At 33.8% G+C, this 20,474-nt stretch overlaps 1 protein-coding gene across 2 annotated transcripts in view; it reads left to right on the forward strand.

Moving 5' to 3' along the window:
* LOC126854565 (protein-tyrosine sulfotransferase) overlaps positions 1-20,474 on the forward strand; it is a 79,439-nt gene that overhangs the window by 41,344 nt on the left and 17,621 nt on the right. Inside the window, exon 2 of one of the 2 annotated variants that reach the window (XM_050601446.1) lies at positions 14,056-14,148. The exons of the other annotated variant lie outside the window; for it this stretch is intronic. The gene's annotated coding sequence lies outside the window, so the exon portion shown is untranslated. The remainder of the gene's footprint in view (positions 1-14,055; positions 14,149-20,474) is intronic. 2 annotated transcript variants of the gene reach the window in all.

The raw sequence follows: 20,474 nt of genomic DNA on the forward strand, positions 1-20,474 counted from the left end.
TTGATCCGAATTATCTGGTCATTGCGTATAAAATGTCGGTTTTATCTTAATGCGATCTTTAAATAATTTTAAGGAGAAAATAAATTTAATTAATCAAAACACCTAATATAATTTCTTTTACATTTTTTTTTAGAATAAAAAAACTTTCTAATTTTATTTTGATTAGCTGTCAGAAAAACGAGGGATTTAAAATAAGGAATATGTTTCTAACTTTTGCATATATCCTGGATATTAAAATTTTTATACTAATATCTACTTTTTTATCACGTTATAATAACGACTCTTTTTAAATATTTATACTCTATTACACTCAAAGTTTTTTTTTTTTTTTTCTACTCAATTTTATTCACAATCGGAGAGTAAAAAATTACATAAAAATTTTTCCCAATCTCTTTCTCTGTTTTCAAATATTTGGAAAGTTGCGAACATTCCGCAGAAATTGAAACATATTTTTGGGAGAAGATTATGTCACAACGTAATATTCTCGTTCGTCAGTGGACTCTACAAGATGATTTAATAAAATTCTTTTGTCGGAATCTCTGAAATTTTTCTCATACGCGGTATCCTAAAATTTCAATCACGGTGGTCGGATATAAAATACATATTTTTTTATTTTTTTTTTTTTATTTTAAAGTTATCAGTGTTACAGCAACAGTCTGACACGATGATCGATCTTCGCCATTTCGAGTACTCTGTAAGCATTCGAGCAATGTAGTTTGCCGGGTGTAATCATTCACCGTTTCGAGCGTTGGGAAAAATACGCGGAGGCTTCCCGTAAATCACTGTGTCGAGTGCAACCCCCGATACAGCAGGGGTGGCAAGGAGGGTTAACTTCCCTCTCAATACGCACAAATTCTTTCGAAATTTTTAGCTCGTGCTCATTTTCAAGCATCCTGTCCTTGAAAATGTCGGCCAATCTAGCTCCTAAAAGCTCCTCTCAGGAGACGCTTTCTCGCTGCAAAATATCGAGGGCGCTCTCCTTTCGAAGACACAAATCGCGAAATCTTGTCGTCATCTTCACGTTTTCCACAAGCGTACTTTAAATAAATGAATTGAATTCATTATTATATTTAATTTATTATACATATTTATTTATTATTATATTTAAATAAATGAATTAAAATGAATTAAATTCAATATAAATGCGCGAAATATCTGCGTTAAAATATTGCCAAGACAAAACTTTTTTAATTTGACAAGGATTGTGAACGCGATGTAGAGTTTTGGGATAAAGTTGACGCTACGATCGAAGCGGCGTTAAACGTCGATATCTTTCTTCTCTTGGACAAAGAGCTTGCGGTATATATCTTAGGAAAATTTTCTGTATGCGTGTAATAATTTCCCATTTTACGCGTGGCAGCGCGAAGTTTCGTCGGAATATTTACGAGACCGCGCCAGTGCATTAACGGTGGAGCGAAAGATAACGCGCGCTGTACTTCGATATTTTATCCGGTCGACCAACGTTTTTGCGATAACAGAGAAATATGTATGCGCAAAAATTCGCTCAGATAACCGCTATTGTAAATAGTTGTTCCAGCGATCGCGCCATATATATTTTTCGCACTTTGTACATACTTTTGTTTTACGCATGTTGTATTATTTACCTTTTCTTTTTTTTTTTAAATTTATACATTTATTATATATTTTTATACACTACGAAGGAGATTACGTCAACTTATATATTTCACGGTAGACGCGAATCCCATTTTCGTAGGACGGGAAACGCATTTGAAACGTGCTTTATTTGCTTTATTTTATTTTATAAATTGCTTTTTCTTTTTTTTTTTCTTTTTCATTGCATACACATGTATATAATTATATTTTTTTCAAAGCATATCTTCAAATGTTAATCGCCCCAATCGTGAAGTAATAAAAGAATGAAGAAGAAAAGGAGAGAGAGAGAACGCGATGCGCCGCGGAAAATGAGAAAAGAATTGTGTATCCTTTCTCGCACAAATTGTCGCGCAAGATTCGAGAGATGCGGCAAAGACCGCGCGCTATCAATCTGTTCCCGATAATACGCGCGCGAATAAGTTTCCGTGGTGGGTGAGGGGACGGAGGGGGACGGAGGGGAATCCCGATACGGCGCAAAATCCGATTCGCATCGGCGAGTGGGCGAAGGCAAAAAGGAAGAGGGGGAGGGGGACGGGGACGGGGCATTCTTCTGGAAAATTGCAGGAGATCCGGGAATATTCGTGCGCCTTTATCGCCCGCGTCTTCGAAGCGCATCAGAAGCGGAGTGAACTCCCTCTCTCCCGTTACTATACGATGAGGGCGGAAAGTTATATATTCGCGCGCGGAAGGAAGCTATTTAGAGACGTCATTGGGGAGGGATCCTCTCTTCTCTCTCACCTGACACCTCACCTTCCCGGTCTCATGTTCCCTATAGCATTGTCTCTCGGAATCGCAATGCGCCGCGGGTGCTCGCATTTTCTCGCTTTAATCCAGTCTTTGTCAACCGTATCTTATATCGCCTCACTCGAATTTCCCGGAAATGCGCGCGTGCGTTTCATCCATCTCTCTCTCTCTCTCCCCCTTTTCCCTTTGTCTTTCTCTACGCGACTGCAAAATAAATCGTATAAATTTTAATTCCATTAGGTAGATTTTGATTGTCTCTGTGTACTAATTGCATTAAAATGTATAGTCCGCGAATCTCTAGGAATCTCACACACGTATTATTATCGACTGTGCTCTATGCGTAGGGAGGGGAGGGGAGGGAGACTACCGAGGAACTGAATACGTAACGAGATTGTTCATTAACATGTACGATATAAAATTCGACGCGGGAGCATTATTAACGACACACGCGTCCCTCCACGGGCATAACCCGACGACGTAGATATATATAATAGGGGGGTTCACGCGACGGGGACGGAAATCGCGGCGGCCGCAAATTGGATTATCGGACTTTCGTGTGCGACGTACCCCTGATAAAAACGGTCCGCTAGAACCGTGTCTCGGAGGTCCTAGAGGAGGATTATCGACAACCGCTCCTCGGTCGTTGACACGTGCGGCGAAGGAAGTATTTATAAAAGGGCAACAAGATGCGGAGTTTCATTTTTATTTATTTATTTATTTTTTTTTCTCTCTCGTCTCTTCCCCCTTTTCACCGCGGCGGGAACAACGGCGACGCGCCGCAATTTCACTCTGGTGAAAGCTGTAACTTTAAGGATAACTTTTTCGTTAGGCGAAACTGTACGTAGTAAACGAAATTACCGGATGAACTCGTTGAAAAATTCGCGACGCGAGACGTGACGGGTCGCACCAATTCAAGTTCAAGAAAGACTGGAGTTGCGAAACTTATAAGTGAAACACACGTGCTGCGTGAGACGAATTTCTAGGCGCCCATGATTTTCTCATAGCTAATAGATTCCTTTTCTATTTATATGTTTATTTTTTATTTATTTCATCGTGTTGCTCTCGAAATAATTTGTGTTTGGTTACCTGGAATAGAAAAATAACTCTTCTTATAACACAATATTCGCACAGGTAATTTTCGAGGCAAAATATAATATAATGTAATATTTTTTATATACGTGTGTCTTTTGGAGTAAGAAGAATAAATAATTACATTTGGATAAAATGTAGAAAACTTAGAAGATTAAAAAATTAAAATTCTATTTTAGCATTATATACCAAAATAACATCAATTTTTCACACATAAATAACTTTTTCTAAATGTGGAATTTTTTCATATTGTTCTCATATTTTGATTTTAAAGTTATAATATAATATTACATATTTAAAATATTTCCCGCTTTAATTTCTTTTTGCGGTTTAAAAAAAATTGCGAGTATTTCGCAGAAGACTGCAATATATCTTGGTAAAAGGATCGCGTTATTATAACATTGATATATAATGCTTGATTATTGAAAGAGCGTTTACCTCTGGCAAAGTTTCCAATACTTTGGAATCGCTATATTTCACATGCAATAATCTGACACTTGCAGCGGGGATCGAAATCCGTGTGTCGTTACGATCAATTTAATTATCGACAGTCGCACAGAGAGATATATATATAAAACAACCCGCGAAATCATCTCGCGCGCTTCCATTTTTCGGGGAAGAAAAACATACTCACCGATTTACCGGATATATTATAACAGTTTCAATTTCCGGTTTGCAGACGCATATTTACCCCCATTACGATGCAAACGGGGAAGCAGTAAGTCCCGCGTAACTTTGCGCCCTGTCGGTTCTCATTTCTCATTTCGGGAGCGTGTTTTAACGACGCGCGCGCGCGCGGAACAATGTAATCGTACGAAACAAGCATTCGCGTAATTAATTTAGTTACGACATCGCCGCCAGCGGCACGGAATTAATAATCGACAAATGGCGCGCGGCGCCCCGATAAGAGCGTTAAAAACTGCATTTATCAGACACGATCTCGTTCGGATGCGGCTGTTAAATGCAAAACGGTTTCACGCAAAACAACGTCCGCTTTTTATCATACGAACGGCTGATAACGCCACTTTTCGATCGAAATTAAAAACGTAATGGAAATATATACTCATGGCAGAAAAAAAAAGTCAACACCAATATTTATAATTCAATAATAATCTAAATAATAAATATTTAGTATCTTTTTTTTTTCGGCCGTTCTTCTCTCTCTCTCTCTCTCTCTTTCCTCTGGCATCGCGCGAACGGATAGGACGACAAATTCGCGTTAATTGAATCGCGAAGCTCCTAATAAGAAGCCCAAATACATTAGCATCCAATCCTACGCTGTACGTGGTCGGGGAAATAATTTGTGCTATTCCATTTCTCTCTTCCAACCGATCGATCTGACGAAGTTGCATTCCAGCAGAAGGGGATATTGCTGTCCTCCCCCTCCCCCTCCCCTCCCCCCCTCTCTTCCCACGTGCGCTCACTTGGGACGTGATGTTCTCGTACGTGTTCGATGGTCTCGATCACGTTCTCGTCTTCTTTCACATTGTTATACATATTTACGTATATATTACTGTATAAATTTACACACAGAGTTCTCTCGCAGAAACCATAATTCTCATTTTATTTTTGTCACATACATACATATACAGGGTGTTTCTAAATAAGTGTCAAAAATCTTAAGAGATGATTCTTTGTCACTTCTGCGAAAATTAAATTTTTATTTACTTATTGCATTTTTTTCTTTTTTTTTTTTTAAATTTTGGATCCAATTTAGAATCCATTTTTTTTTTCAATATTTACTATAATTTTGTTTAACTCGTTTTTTTTTTTTATTTTAAAATTCAATTTCTCGTGCCTCGAAACCTATGCCATTTATTTCGAAACATCCTATATCCCGATCTGGGATTTTGATACGAGATTGACTCGATTTTTCTGTCATTTGATTCCATCTCGTTGTATTGTCTACATAAAGGATATCAGAACGGAATTATATTTTAGAAAGATAAACGCGACAGGTTCGAAAACGCGCACAGGGAAAGATTAAATTGATTGGCAGAATAGAGAAGGGGTGGGGCGGGTGGAAGAGGAGGAAAGCTATGGATTTTTTACGCATCGCGAATCACATCTGAGGTCTATAAGATTAACCGTTTTATATCGCGCATCGTTGTTATCGCTTTCCGATAACAGCGCGTCGTTGGGTATTACTCAACATCAACAATTCAATCCGTATCTCTCTCCCTGGGAATGGGGATTGACCATCCATGCATATTCCGCGTGTCTTTTGGGAAATACGTTGCTGTAATCTAGCACTATATATTTGACCATCGCGCCAGGTTATTTTGAATAAATCATTTTCGTTATCGCCTGGCGTTCGTCCGCCGTGATGCTAGATTACCATCTCTATGACATATTATATATTCCTTCTTGCACGTGCGCGCACACTCGAGACAGGCTTCATTATACGATGTTACAACTATCGAAAGTTTCGAAACTCCCGATTTTCGAAGAATTTCGGACTTTATCACATTCATAAAACTTCGTAAGAACTTTAGGTACACTGGGTGGAAAAGTTGTCGGTGTCACGTATGCATTACGGAATTGGAAAATTTGTGTGTTAAATTTAACATATATCGCGTGTCCCAAACGACTCGCAGATTTTTTTTCCTCCTGACTTAACGTAATATGAATATATTAAATTGTGACACTAATACTATATTAATTTTTCAACACAAAATAGATGCAATCTTCATAATAATTTGAAATAAATTTTGTCTAAAATTGACATATATTTTTAATGATAAAATTAATTTAGAAAAAAAGTTATTGACGGTCTGTAATCATTCACTGTTATTATAGAATAAAATAAATATTATAGAATCAACCTTTTTTTTTTATTTTTAACACATAAATCCTGTCATTAATAATATCTGTTATATAAAACTTAATTTATGAGCACATTATTTTTTAACTTTTTTAATTGTTTTAATAATTAAATAGTTGAATTCAATTAACGTAACAGTAATATGAAGTTGAATTAATACATAAATGTGTTAAATATTTGTCATTTTAACTGGCATATTTTTTTAAGAGAACATAAATTTTCAAACTTTATAAATATTCCACTATTTTTCACTCAAATGAGTATCTCGCAAACACAGTGGCGATCTCCGTATCGAATGTAAATTAAGAATTTATTAAATATAGGAATTATATTTATATATATAAATTACACTTGTATTTTCTCTGTAAATAACATTCAATTGAGAACGCGATTAAATATCAACCGAATAAACTTGCTATTTATACAGTGAAATGGATCCATACGTCTCTCTCGTGGATCGTATTTTTAAGTTGAATGGACGTTCACGTTTCGTATATCGCGAAATATCGAGCCTATCTAGCGCGCACAGCAGTCGATACGACTTTTACACGAGCGGATAGATTGCCCTTCCGGATAATAATTAGCGTCTGGCACGAAGTTTATCGCACCGCCGCGAGGGTAATTTCCCCCGAGGATGCAAACAGCCACGTTGTAAATTTGGTTACACGCGAATACACCCAAACACGTGAAATATCTTCGAACCAAAGCCGTTTACTTCGCTCTCAAGCTAGAATTACTTTCCGTTTCATGTTAATAGTAATTATTTTATCAGCGTTCTAAAAATATTCTCGAAATTGATGTAGTAATACTTCAAAATTGTATGGAATTTTTTAAACATTTTATAATACATTTGATTGAAAGAGTAATTAAAGAAAAAGAACAGAAATTTTGGATAAAGAACTCGGTAAAAAACTGTTTTTTATTCTCCCAAAAATGAGTTTTTTAATTCATTAATTACTCCATTAATTATTCAGAATATTTTTAAAGATTTATTTGTGTATATATATATATATATATATATATATATATTAAAGATTTTAAAGATTTATAATATTTAAAAATATTTTAAAGATTTATTTGTATATATATATATATATATATATATATATATATATATATATATATATATTCAAATAACTTTAAGAGTAACTAAACTTCAAATTAAAATTTTATTAAGATAAACTTTGTCTGAAATTAAACAAGCGCAATTTTGTTGATCTTTTAATTTTATACAAAGTTTAGTTTGCTTTGAAAGCTTCTTTTTAATTGCTTGTAACTTGAAAATTATTGATGCCTCGATATTTTTACTAAGAAAAATAATCTCCAAATTAGTCAAAGAATCTACTATTTAAAGGATTTCCGATAATTTTGCTCACCCCTGATTATTTCTCCGTCGCTTGATACTTTCGTGGAGCCCCTCTTCTTCTCTTATTTGTTCTTTGCTACTTCTCTACAGTATTCGGGACACTTACTCGCGAAAATACAGTTTATTTGATCATGTGCACACTTATCATTACAATACAATAATTATTCAATATTTTATATACTTTCGATATATTAATTGCACACACGATGTACATTTTATTTTATATTGCGACGAGAGAATACGAAAAAAAAATTGTGATTTGCTTCGCATTAAAAATCGAAAATCGATGTTTACAAATTTTTTATCTACGTTGTTAACGAGACAAACGAGAAAAACACATTTTATGATATTTTTATCTCTCAATACAATACAATGTGAAAAGATATAAGTTTAAATAAAAGATAGATATATCCTGAAAAAGTCGTATTATCTCTTGGAATATACCTTTGCGAAAGGTATATACTTTTCGATAATAATTTTTTTTTTTTATTAATATTTTAGCATTATTGTAAAAACAAAATTACATCGAACATAAAAGATCATCTTGCAAAATTTGATATCAAAAGATTACTTGGCTTTTTTTTTAATTTTTCTAAATTAGAAAAATATTTTCACTTTTTCTCGGTTTTTCGAGAAAACGTGATAGCCAGAATTTTAAAAATACGGTTCATTGCTGTGACGTTTCATTTTTGATTTTCCGCTGTTTTCATTCATCGGCAATGACGCGGACGAGCAGGTCGTTGTTAAAATGGGAAATTCCCATTTCTCATATCGAAATTTGCGTACATACTGAATGTGTCACCATATGTGATCTTAATTTTCATCATGGAATATCGATGCATCGGCAATTTTTTTGAATAATGAATGAATTTAATTATTTTTTGTGGTATTGATAGATTTCACACACATTTTCAGAATTTTAATAGATTAAAAATCTGACTCTTTCTCAAAGAATTAATTGATATGTATATTATTTCCCATAAAAAAAATATCATTTATAATATTATTTCAAAATATTATTTAAAGTTAATAACATAAATAGACTAAATTATAGGAATTGAAAAAAATTATTCCGATCAATTTTTCCGTTCTTTGTAAAAAAAATTTTTTATATAAAAATCTTTTATTGTTATTCACATTCATATATATATTTATATAAAATTAAATCTGTTTTTTTGTATTTATAACAATATTTTACCGAGCAATATTTGATATTTCCGGGCTTTTAACAGGCCTTTCAAATTTTAGATATACTATATTTTACAAAATTTATTTTTTATTTTCTCCGTTTTTTATTTATTATTTCTCAATTACTTACGAAACGTTATGTAAACGTTGCACATATGCGACATAAATTCTTGTACCTCTCGTAAATACTCTAGTACGTCTTTCATCAAATATCTTTAATTTAAAATGTCGGATTTTTCCTCGATTTCTTCTTGCAAATGTGGGGCATGTGGTAGAACGTAAGGAATCATTCTCTTCCAATAAGCGCGAGGATCGTACTCGTGATTTTCGTATTCGGGACGAGTTCCATTTAATAATCTCGAATCAAATTGCCCATATTACCTTTGTCCGATCGACGCTTATCGTCGTTCTAATGCCGGCGATCATCATCTCGACGTCCTCCGGAACGTTGAAGCAATTCGGCACGATTTTGGGCTTAACATTAATATCGCTAGCCACTAATATCATGCGATCGCTGTTCTCCAGTTTCAGCAACGTCAGGATTATTATACAGCCATAGCTGCAATACTGATGTATTTTTTTCTGACGGCTATATATATATATATATATATTTTTTTTTTTATAATAAGATTCTTAAAACGCACGTCGACGAATAGTAACTCAATGTTTGATAACTTGTTACGTTTTTCCGGATACTTATATTAGTATCAAGCCGAGGGCTTCGAAGACGTTTGGAGTCGTCGATTTCGATCGCTTTGTTATATAGGGATAGGTGGAATTGAGATGTTGGAATGCTTGAAAAATCACCGACACTCGAATCCCCCGATTTCATGGCAGTGTTCGATTGTCGCTCCGGGATATCCATCGTTTCTATCGTTTCCAGATTCTTGGAATAAGATGGCAATAAAATAAGACAGGCGTGATTTTATTATAGTAAATGAGACCCAGTTGTAAGAAAAAAATTATCGCGATACACGTGTGCTTAAATTGTATAAATAAAAATTAATTAATAAACGAATGAATTTCAAGAGCGTTAACATAATTAATTTTATGATTAAAGTCGCACATCTTTCCGAGGAAGTTCATTTAAACTTTGAAAAAAATTGTGAGACAGAAAAAGAAGAAATTGTGAATTTGTTAAAAAGATGTGCGACAGAATTTTTTATTAAATAATTTTATACAGTGAAAAGTTTAATTAAATAATAATTAAACTTTTCACTGTATAAAATTATTTAGTAAAAATAAAAATTCTGTTGCACATACTTTTAACAAATTCACACTTTCTTCCTTCTTTTTTCTCTCAATTTTTTTCAAAGTTTAAATAAATTTTATTTATTATTATTTAATTATTCAAGTTTCATCGTTCGTTTTTGTATAATGTATTCCCGAAAAACAATCGATCAACATTACATATATTTTAATGAAAATTTGAACAAAAATTATAAATACAAAAATGTGTAAAAGAATGTCAAAATTCGGAAAAGTACGATTGAAAGAAGTTGGCTTTTCGTGTCAAAAGGGTGTGTCGACTGTTTATTGGCCAAGGATGTTTAAGGGTTTGTCTGATGCTTCTGGAACACTCTGTATACATGCTTTTTACAGCACACTTTTCAGCTTCATCCGTTTTATATGGATACTTTTAGCCCTTCGTATATATCCGCGACATGCAAACAGCTTTTAGGAAGGTAGAGCGCGTCGCGCAGTGGCTCTTATCGGCGCGATATTCCACGCTCTCGCAGCGCAAAGTTTTTTTTTTTTTAATGGGGTGTAAATCTCGCGCTCTACACATAACATGCGAAAACGAATAAAATGACAACATGTGAACGGAACACATTTTCTTTCAATTACGCTCTTAATATTTTTGCAGGAATTTTTCCGTCGAATATAATATACTTTTTGTGAGGAAATTTTTATAAAAAAGACTATTGATTTTTTTAATTTATTATATATGCCAATAAACGATAAAATGTGTTGAATATGTATTTTAATATTGATTATTAGTAGAAAAATATTAAGAATATATTTAATGTTTATTAAATATAGCATGCAACATATTGTTAATACTATATACAAATCTGATAATAAAAAATTTATTGGTTATTAAATTATTATATTATTTCGAACTCAATGTCGAAAAAATACCTTCAACGAAAGCTGATCAAAAAATATCTTAGTTTTATCTACTTAAAAGAAAGGGTTGATTAAAACTTAATATTAACAAAAATTGTCGAGAAAAGTGCATTATCCCTAAAAGATATTAATAAAAATTACTTAATTATAATTAATTTCAAAATTCCGATTGTTAAGAGAGAGAGAGAGTGAGTGAGAGTCGAAAATGAAGAACTTGAGACAAAGGATAAATGTATCTCGACATTTTCGCTGAGGAAAGAAATGACCTCAAATTGGTCAAAGAATCCGTGAGATGAAAAGTGGCTCGCTACAGTCCGGGATACCGTGTATAAAGGAGAGTTATTAACTCTTAGGGAGAGGAGAATGGAAAGAGAGAGAGAGAGAGAGAGAGAGTGAGAGGGCAGGGGGAGGGAGAGAGTAGCTGTATTCGCTTTGCCATACGCATTTCGCTAGCGTAGAGAATTTAATAAGCCGCCTGCTTCCTGCTTCTATTGCATCCATCACAACGGAATGCATTCGATCCTCGAAACAGCACTTTCTGGTAAGTTATAAGCCGTGGCGCATAAACGATCTGCTGCAATATCATCTATGCTTGCAAAGGAGAGATATTATAAAACGACGACAAAACTTGATATTTTGCGAGCGTATAATAAAATTTATATACTTTGTTATATGTGTTGCTTTTATTTATTTATATCTATTTATTTTGGACGAAAAAAATACGTATCTCTTTATTTTATGTAAAAAAAATTTTGATCGATTTAAAAAATACGAAGTCAAAAAAAGTCAATTTTTGTTTGATTTGTGGGATCACTTATACATGTACAACAATATATATGTATAATTATTTTTTTATTAATTATTTAAATAAAATAGATATTTTTAAAAATTGTTATTATATGTGTGTTTGTTTTTAGTAGGAAAAAAAAAATTCGAAATTTTTATCTCGATTATATTAAAGGAGATCGATTTGTGCATACATGCGTACATTCAAGCAGATTGTTAAAAAAAAATTAATTGTTACAAAAACGGTGCTTTTTTTCAACCTAATAAATTCTACCTATTTTACACGTTCTTTTACATAGCTTTCATAAAATTTATGTTTGCATTCGTATTCATTTCATCCTAATGGTTCCATTTCAAAGGTTTGAAAGGGTTTCGTTTCCAACAAATGCGTTTATTCTCCGAAACACAGGGCGCTTTCCGTATATTAATTGCTCGTTAAAAATGACCACTGCGCAAGAGAATTCCTTTATGTATCTAGCCGTGTTCGACGTCCGCGCAATTTTTTAATTTATCGCAATACTTTATATTTTATATCATTGAATTCTCATAGCAATACTCAAAGCAAGTGGGTTTTTGAATTTTGGCTTCCTCCATAAAGAAAGCTTTGTGAGTGAAATAAAATGATAAAGAAACAATGTGCAAGTTTTTAATTTGCATGCTTTTTTTATTTTTATATAACCGTCACAGAAAATTTAGAGATTATATTATAAAGATAGACGATCAACAAAGAAACTTTATTTGATATTTGTTGATATATTACACAATTTTTTTTTATCAATTTTAACCAAATTCAATACCAATCAATGATATTTGAATTTCCTTTAATGATATTTTATTCATTTAAAAAAAAAAAATTTAACCCGATATCTCAAAATTTGCGGAAATTAGAGCTTGCACAGCCATTTTCTGAAAAATTGAAATTGCCTTAAAATCTAAAACAATATATGAATTTAAAAAAAAAATAATAAATAAAAGTTGTTATATTTTACTTGTCTATCAAATTGCAACGCTGTAGCTCAAGCAGTTTTTAAGTTATAAATATTTGAATTTTCGATCGATCCGTACAAACATATACACGCAAACGGGACTTTTTTTTTTAATGTATTTTTGACGTTTTGAAATATTCTGAACGGATTGGCATAGAAAAATGGGAAAAAAAAGTTTTTCACGAAAACAAAGCTTTTTCTATGAGAAAGCAAACGTGAGCATCGCGCAAGAAAAATGTTCTTTTAATATCCGACTATGTTATTTTACGAAGCTACGTTTGCGAAATTTTTTGCAATATATCATTGAACTCTCATAGCTGTCAACAAAATAATATAACATTTAAAAATGACCTCGCATACATATACATGGAAGTAATATAATAATAATACGTAATTATTGTTGCGCGTGTTGCGTAGAAGTTGACCTTTATTGCTCTATTTTGTATGACATAAATATATTAATGATCGATCGACAAAACACTCTTTCTCCTTCCCTCATCCCTTTTTCCTTACTTTTTCACTCTCTCGTTCATCTTGTTTCTAACAAACACATTTATTCTCCGGCACAGCGCGTTATTCGCTATACTAATTATTTCGACATTGTTTGCAATCGGAGAATACCACATTGTGCAATGTGTGTTAATTAGTCGTAGCTGGGTTTGATCGGGTTTGACCAAACAGACCCGGTTGTTTGCGATCGAAACGCAATAACGCACCCGCGAAACCGTGTTTCAAAACGCGATACTCTTTCTGCGTAAGATCCGGTATCAATTTACGGTTATTGACGTTAAATAAATTTATCTATCATGATTACCTCGAAATTGTATCGATGTCGTATCTATATCATATAAAATGTTTCGAGACACATCTGAAAATAAGTTTACAGATGGCCGACTCAATACTTTATCAAGTCTAGAATTTCACGGACTCCACGTGACGTCTTGTTTATGGCCAACTCCTTTCGAATAAATATTTATATGAAAAATATATCGAGTAAAAGAAAAAGAAATGGTAAATTTTGTTAATAAAATAAAATTTGATATTTTTTGCGTATCAAAGGTCGCATTTGAATTTAAAATGCAAAAATAAAAAAAAACACATGTGTTAAACTGTTTGTTCAACGTTCCCTGTACATTCGTATCGTCTTATGTTACGGTTTATCGATTTATCTCGAGGACCGATTCCGTGCGTGTCCTTTCAGTATATATTGATTATACGGTTAAGAGTAATTAGCGTTAATTGAACAAAGAGAGAGAGAAGCGAGGGGTCATCCCAGTTATCGAGTCTGAACGAACGATCGTTTAACGACCAATTAAATCTCTCACCAGGTTCTGCCAACGGGATCACTGTTGTTTGCTGTTGTCTCGCGTTTACCAACTATTCCACAACCCTATCCAGGACCAGCGGTCAAATTGGGCGAAGTGAGTGTGACTAAAAAGTTATTAGGATAAGCGAACTAGTCGCATGTGTGAGAGATCGCTTTATATATTTACAATATTTTCTTCTTTTTTCCTTTTTATTCTTTATTATTTTCTTTATTATTTATACTTTTTGGAGAATTTAAGATTAAAATGAGAATTTTATAAGGAGAAAAAATAATTTTATGATCCAACTTGAGATATTATGATAAAATCACATTACGTCACGAAGGTTGACATCCGTATTTCCTTTCGGAAAATTGCGAAAAGCGCGGTAAAATTGCATTTGACACGAGGAATAAAGTTCCCAAGTTTTGGAAAATTGCCCGCCTATTTAGAAGCAAAACATTTTGAGAGAGTACATTTGCCTTTATCGTCGACTCGAATGTACACTCGGTGTGTTCCACTCGCGCTAATCGCGTCTAGTCACCGAGTCCTTTGTAACCGTCAAGGAAGAAAATCCCCCGAACGTATTTTCATCAAAAGCATGCTCGTTTCCGATGAAATCCCCGCGTTTTCTTCACCTCGCTTCAGAATGTAGCCTTAGAGTTTCATCCGGCATACAAAAGCATCTTCTTCTCTTATCTCGCCGTACTTTCTCGTTTTCTATTCTATCGGATACCTCCTTTTGTCGTTGCTCGCGCGCTCAAGACTCCCACCCTCACCCCACACCCCTCTCTTGTTCCCCCTCCCTTTGCTTCCTTTATCGTCGCGATATAAATCGATCCGATTTCACGATTGGAATATGTAAGGTCGTGCGACGTGGAGATGTGAATTTCGCGAGCCTGTGACAAAATTCGCGCCAAGCGGTCGCGAAGTAAAGGCTTCAATCTCCAATATTCATTCCATGCACCTGTTGAGTTCATTAACAAAGCGAATTTACGTGAACCGTAATTTTCCGCTGTAAATCTTCACCGGATAGACGTACTGCGAGAAACGGAAATTACGGTGTTCAAAATTGTGACGAGCGACGACGATTTATTCTCTCGATGTATTCGTCGAGGGAAAGATTGTCAGTCGGGGATTACATGATGAGAGAGAAATCGAAAAATAATCTAATATATGTAGGTGAGATAGAATAGATAGGAATGAATAAACCGGAAGATGTAATGATTCAGTTGAAGCGGAAAAATATCTCGTTACAGACCTGATGGTGAATCGCTTTTCGGGATCTAATTAATTCGCGACGCGTTAAAACTCCACATGAAAGCACTCGTTTGGAGCAAAATATCGCGCTGTTGTATCACGCGAGACCGCGCGAATCCGTTGAAATATGCAACGCGCATCGACGCGTGAGTCGAGAGTATTCGCGTTTTGATCAACCGGAAATTAGAATTTTAATTTCCGTGACGCGCGTCACCGATGTATACACACCCGTCATGTCACAGATCGATCGTGCTTCTCTTAAACTATGGATTCTCGAAAGAGAGGGAGAACTATAAAGAGAGATCAGTATACGAGTGTGGCATATGTGTGTGCGAGGGAGAAAGAAAATTACATATTTATTAAATAATAAACGTTTTTATTGTAAAATATATGTACAAGACATTCGCGTAATTATAAAGATTGGGCCAAACATTTTGGCGAGGCCTTAATTTATGGCCTTAATTAATTTTTAATGTTTATCTTGCTTATTGATTGTTCCGCTAAAGAAATTTTATTTTTTTGTATTATTTAAGTCAATCATCATAGGAGGATGAAAGAAAGAGCGGAAAGTGAAATAAAGAGAAAATGAAACTTAATAAATTTCTTGGAAAAATCTCAATAAAAATAAAAAATAAATCTTTCTTTTTTATAAAAATAAAATAATTCTTTTTTTGTAAACTAAAACTAGTACTGCAGAGTATTTTTAGAATGAAGAATATTTTTAAAAAGCTCCACCGTCAAAATAATTTAATTTTCTACCACTTTTGTTTCGGTACTTTTTGTTAAAAAATAGATACTTTCCCTGATATTTGTAAAAATATATAAAATAATCGTGATTTTAGAGATTTTTGGGCTTTTTAAGGAAGCATTTCTTGATCCATATTCATCGGAAACTTTTTGTTTAGAATAAAATTTCCTTTAAAATCTCAAAGTTTGGCCGGAATGTTTGGGTTCACCCTGTATATTTTATTGATCTTATGATATTAAAGCAAAATATTATTGACATTTTGTGTATGACATTAAGTAGAAAATTGGCGAGGAAAAATCCGATTTCGAAAATTGACACCATTATATATGATTAAAATATTTTAATCGATGATCCCACGTCATTTATTCATCGCGTCGGGAGCGGGTCAAATTATGAGCGCGGGATGGAAGCTCATTTTAAGGGCGCGATCGATGTGACCCGGGTGGAGCTTAAGAATCGATGTCGAAATCGAGTCTGACGTTTCCACTGACTCGTGCAAATCAACCGACTGAATTATTCATCGACGACTGGTGTGCCGTTGCCCTCCTTAAAACGTCATTCACTGCCCCTGTTTTATCTTTCGTTTGATGGCACAGCAGATCGATAAGCAGATATAAACCTGCCCATCGATTGGTTTACGCGATACACGGAATATGATATCCATCGCTGTGACGTCGTATCGCTTAATACGTATGAAGGATTCACGAGGCGCAAAAAATTGTGCGGAAAATTCGATATTTTTGGTATAAATTAATTTTATAGTTTTTTAATCGAGATTAAATGAGTGTTTGCAAAATTCTCAAATGGAACAAGCGAACAAAATAAAATGACTTGGAAAAAAAAGCATTAAAAGGTAATTCAAACGCGACTATCGAGGTTACTGCTGGGTTATTAAACGTCGAACGACGAGCTCTTGCTGGAACATTAAACTAGATAATAAATCCGCAATAAACTGCATTTCGCGAGAGAGGACCGATAAACAACTCAACACATTGTACACTAGAGAAATCATGGAAGAAAACAAAGTGGTAACGTTAGAGATGGAGCCAACGACGGAAATCCCTATTTATAGCGATCATTCTGACACACACGTGCGCCGGATATGCCTCACAAAAGTCTCGTGACGTGTGATAAAATACGCGGTTGATCTCCGCGATGGATGTAAAATCGATAGCTGTCAGTCCCATTGTATTGTGTGGCAAAAACAGACAGATCCTTCGCGAGAGCAACGCGTATCTTATCTTTATTTCGTTACGTTAAATTAAGGGCGCCACCCAGTGGGGGTAAATTATTTTGTGATACGCCTAAAGGGAGAGAAATTAAAAAATCAGAATTATATAATTAAAAAATCGAAACATGAAGTTTAAAAATTATGAAGTTTGGAATTAATAATATTTTAAATTTATAATTTACTTCTCTAATTATTTTTGTTCCATTCGAGAGAGTATAAGGCTGTTTTTATTTTGCATGTGTGTTGGATAAAAAGACAATTATATGTAATTACGTAGATACAATTAGACGTCAAACGGAAGAGTTTTTAGATGATTTTGTAAATTAAATTGTCATATTTTTCGATACATTCCCTCTAGCTTGCTGTTGTCCTCTTTCGTATTCTCTTTCGCGACACATAAAAGCAACGCTAAATTGGACACGTTTGATAATAATCGGCATAATTAAAATGCAACTTAAGCCGATTTCCGTTGCAACATCCAATATATACTTTTATCGGTTTTTCTTTTCTTTCCCCTACTTTGTTTGAGAAGAAAATGAACCGAGTCGAAAACGATTCTCGTTAAAGACGAGCAAATGTCACGTGACAGTCATTACGTTTAAATTCACGCTCGATTACGCGCAAATGCGCGTGAAAGATAGGACGATTAAGAGATTTCGCGATGCATTTCCGATGTATTTTCTCGACTCTCCTCGAATCTCCTTTTCTAGTCATTAAACGAAAAAGAAAAAAGAAAAAAAAATTAAGCATGTTACAGCGATTCTACGATACCATCGTATCAATCTTTAAAATTAATGATCACAGATCGATCTTTAAAATTAATTTTTCCTCGGCGAAAGTCTAATTGGCTGCTACTATATAACGAGATCATAAAAACATGATTTTAGAAACGATCTAGCTTTTAGTTAATTACGAAACAAAACCATAATGTTGGTCGGTAACACACAAGTTGCTTTCACAAGTAATTGGATTCTCGCAACAAACAGATACTTTGAAACATGTAATTCATTTCTTAACGAGAAGGTCGAGGATGTTATACCTATACGATATCCTCTTTGGATGGTCTGTAAATTGGGATTACAAAGATCCTAGCCTCGGGTATTGTGTGTTATATGGGTATTGTAACTGGCGCGAATATCTCGGGATGTTAATCCGGAAATCCATGAGACATTAATCTCTCTGTGATTTAACAATAGCTTAGCATACACGGTTTCTACGGCATTATGCGATAAATATATACATTTATCTCTTTATAAGTTGTGTCAATTATTTAATAAATTCGTTTACACATCGGAAATTTCGAAAAATTAAAACTTTCAAGGAGATCGCATATAAATTTATAACGAAATAACTTTTAACGCGTTGTGCTGCTTGTAAAGAGTATTTTAAAAGTTTGAAAAGACTTCGGAGAGAAGATTTTTCGCGGACCGATATTTGATTGCGAAGTCGACAACGAGTAACGACGCGAAGTATCTGAATATTATCAGCCGCGTGCAGCCCCCGATTGCCTCTCGTCCCTCTTTTTCCCGTTCCCGTACAGCCGCGGGTATTCCTGACTACTTCGCGAGATAGCATCGATTTCCCATTTCTTTCGCTTTGCTTGCGTAAAAGGAATTCCGTCGTTATTACATAATAATCATAATGTCGTTTGTATCAATATAAACGCGATCAATATTTATCGGTGTAGCATCGGGTGTTTCAGATTTTTTTTGCACATTTTTATATTTTTACACGAGTTCCTTGGATCTGTGGATTTCCTCCCTCGGAGTAAAAATTTGCTCTCAGATTTTTTTGAAAAATATTTTTCTAATAAATATTATTTTTTTTTTAATGTTCGAATAAATTTAATTAAATCTATCGAGAAAATTAAATCAATTTTAATAATGAGTTGCAATAATAACAATATTAATAAACAAATTAATAATATCCTTACGCAGTTATTACAGGTCGGATTGAAATTTTATTCAAATAGAATAATTACACAAATATCCCGCGAGATTGATAAATATCGCTATGATTGACGAGATGTTCCACACTATTTATCGATTTCAATATTTCGTTCCGAAAGGAAAGCAAATATATATATATACATATATACATATATACATATAGAAGGTGCATTTGAGAAGACAAACGCGAGGTATATTACGCGCACATTTTTCATTTCTGTCGGCTTTTTTTTGCGTTCCTTTTTTTTTCCTTTTTTTTTTTTTTAAACCGATTTTACAAAGGTGCTTTCGCGCTTCGAACACACAGCTGGCTTCGAATGCGAGCGGTCTCTAATTACTTCGCTCTCTTTCCGATGATATTCTGTTTATTCCAGAAGGTCTATCTACCGCATAAAAGCGTCAACAAAAAAGGGCCGATGCAAATATACAAATAGGCGAATGGTAAAGGACGGATATTTCTCTCTCGTGGTATTGAAAAATTAAGTGCTCCGGCGCAAAGCTTTGGGGAGGTAGTGGGTCATTCTTTTGTTCCCTCCTCTCCCTTCAACGAGGATTTTGGATCTATATATTCTCTATATATTTTTGATATAGTTCTATTCTCCGGGTCGAAAAGTCGCGTGGAAAATATTGACCGCACACTCGCGCGGAAATATAATCTCGCATAAAATATACGATAGTATATCGTTCGAATAAAACTGATGTACGAAAATCTTTTATCATCTCTTGTTCAAGTTTCGGTGGAATGGAATTTACGTTGTATTATTACAGGGTGGGCTATCAACGGTAGAGCTTTTTAAAAATATTCTATAGTGTTATTTATGTTATTTTAGTTTAAAAAAAAAAAGTTATTTTATTTTTATGAAAAAAAAAAAGATTTTTATTTTTTATTTTTATTAATTTTTTCCAAGAAATTTATTTTTATTTTTTTTTTTTTTTTTATTTCATTTTCTTTTCATCTTCTGCTCTTCCTTTTATTCTCTTATGTGATCGGTTTAAACAATGCAAAAAAGTAAATTTTTTTTTTGGTGTGATAACCAACAAGCATGATAAACTAAATTAAAAATAAAAAATATTTAAAAACAAATTTTTTGTTCACAACAAAATTAAATTTCCTATAAAATCTCAAAGTCTGAGAACGTTTGGGCCCACGCTATATAATCGACTTATAATGAAAAAAAAAAAGATGTGTGTATATTTTTAAAATGTTATCTAAGAGTTTAAAGAGAATTGACACAAGCTTAGAGAGGAAAATCAA

The sequence above is a fragment of the Cataglyphis hispanica genome, chromosome 14 (genome assembly GCF_021464435.1).
Source record: "Cataglyphis hispanica isolate Lineage 1 chromosome 14, ULB_Chis1_1.0, whole genome shotgun sequence".
Classification (NCBI taxonomy): domain Eukaryota; kingdom Metazoa; phylum Arthropoda; class Insecta; order Hymenoptera; family Formicidae; genus Cataglyphis; species Cataglyphis hispanica.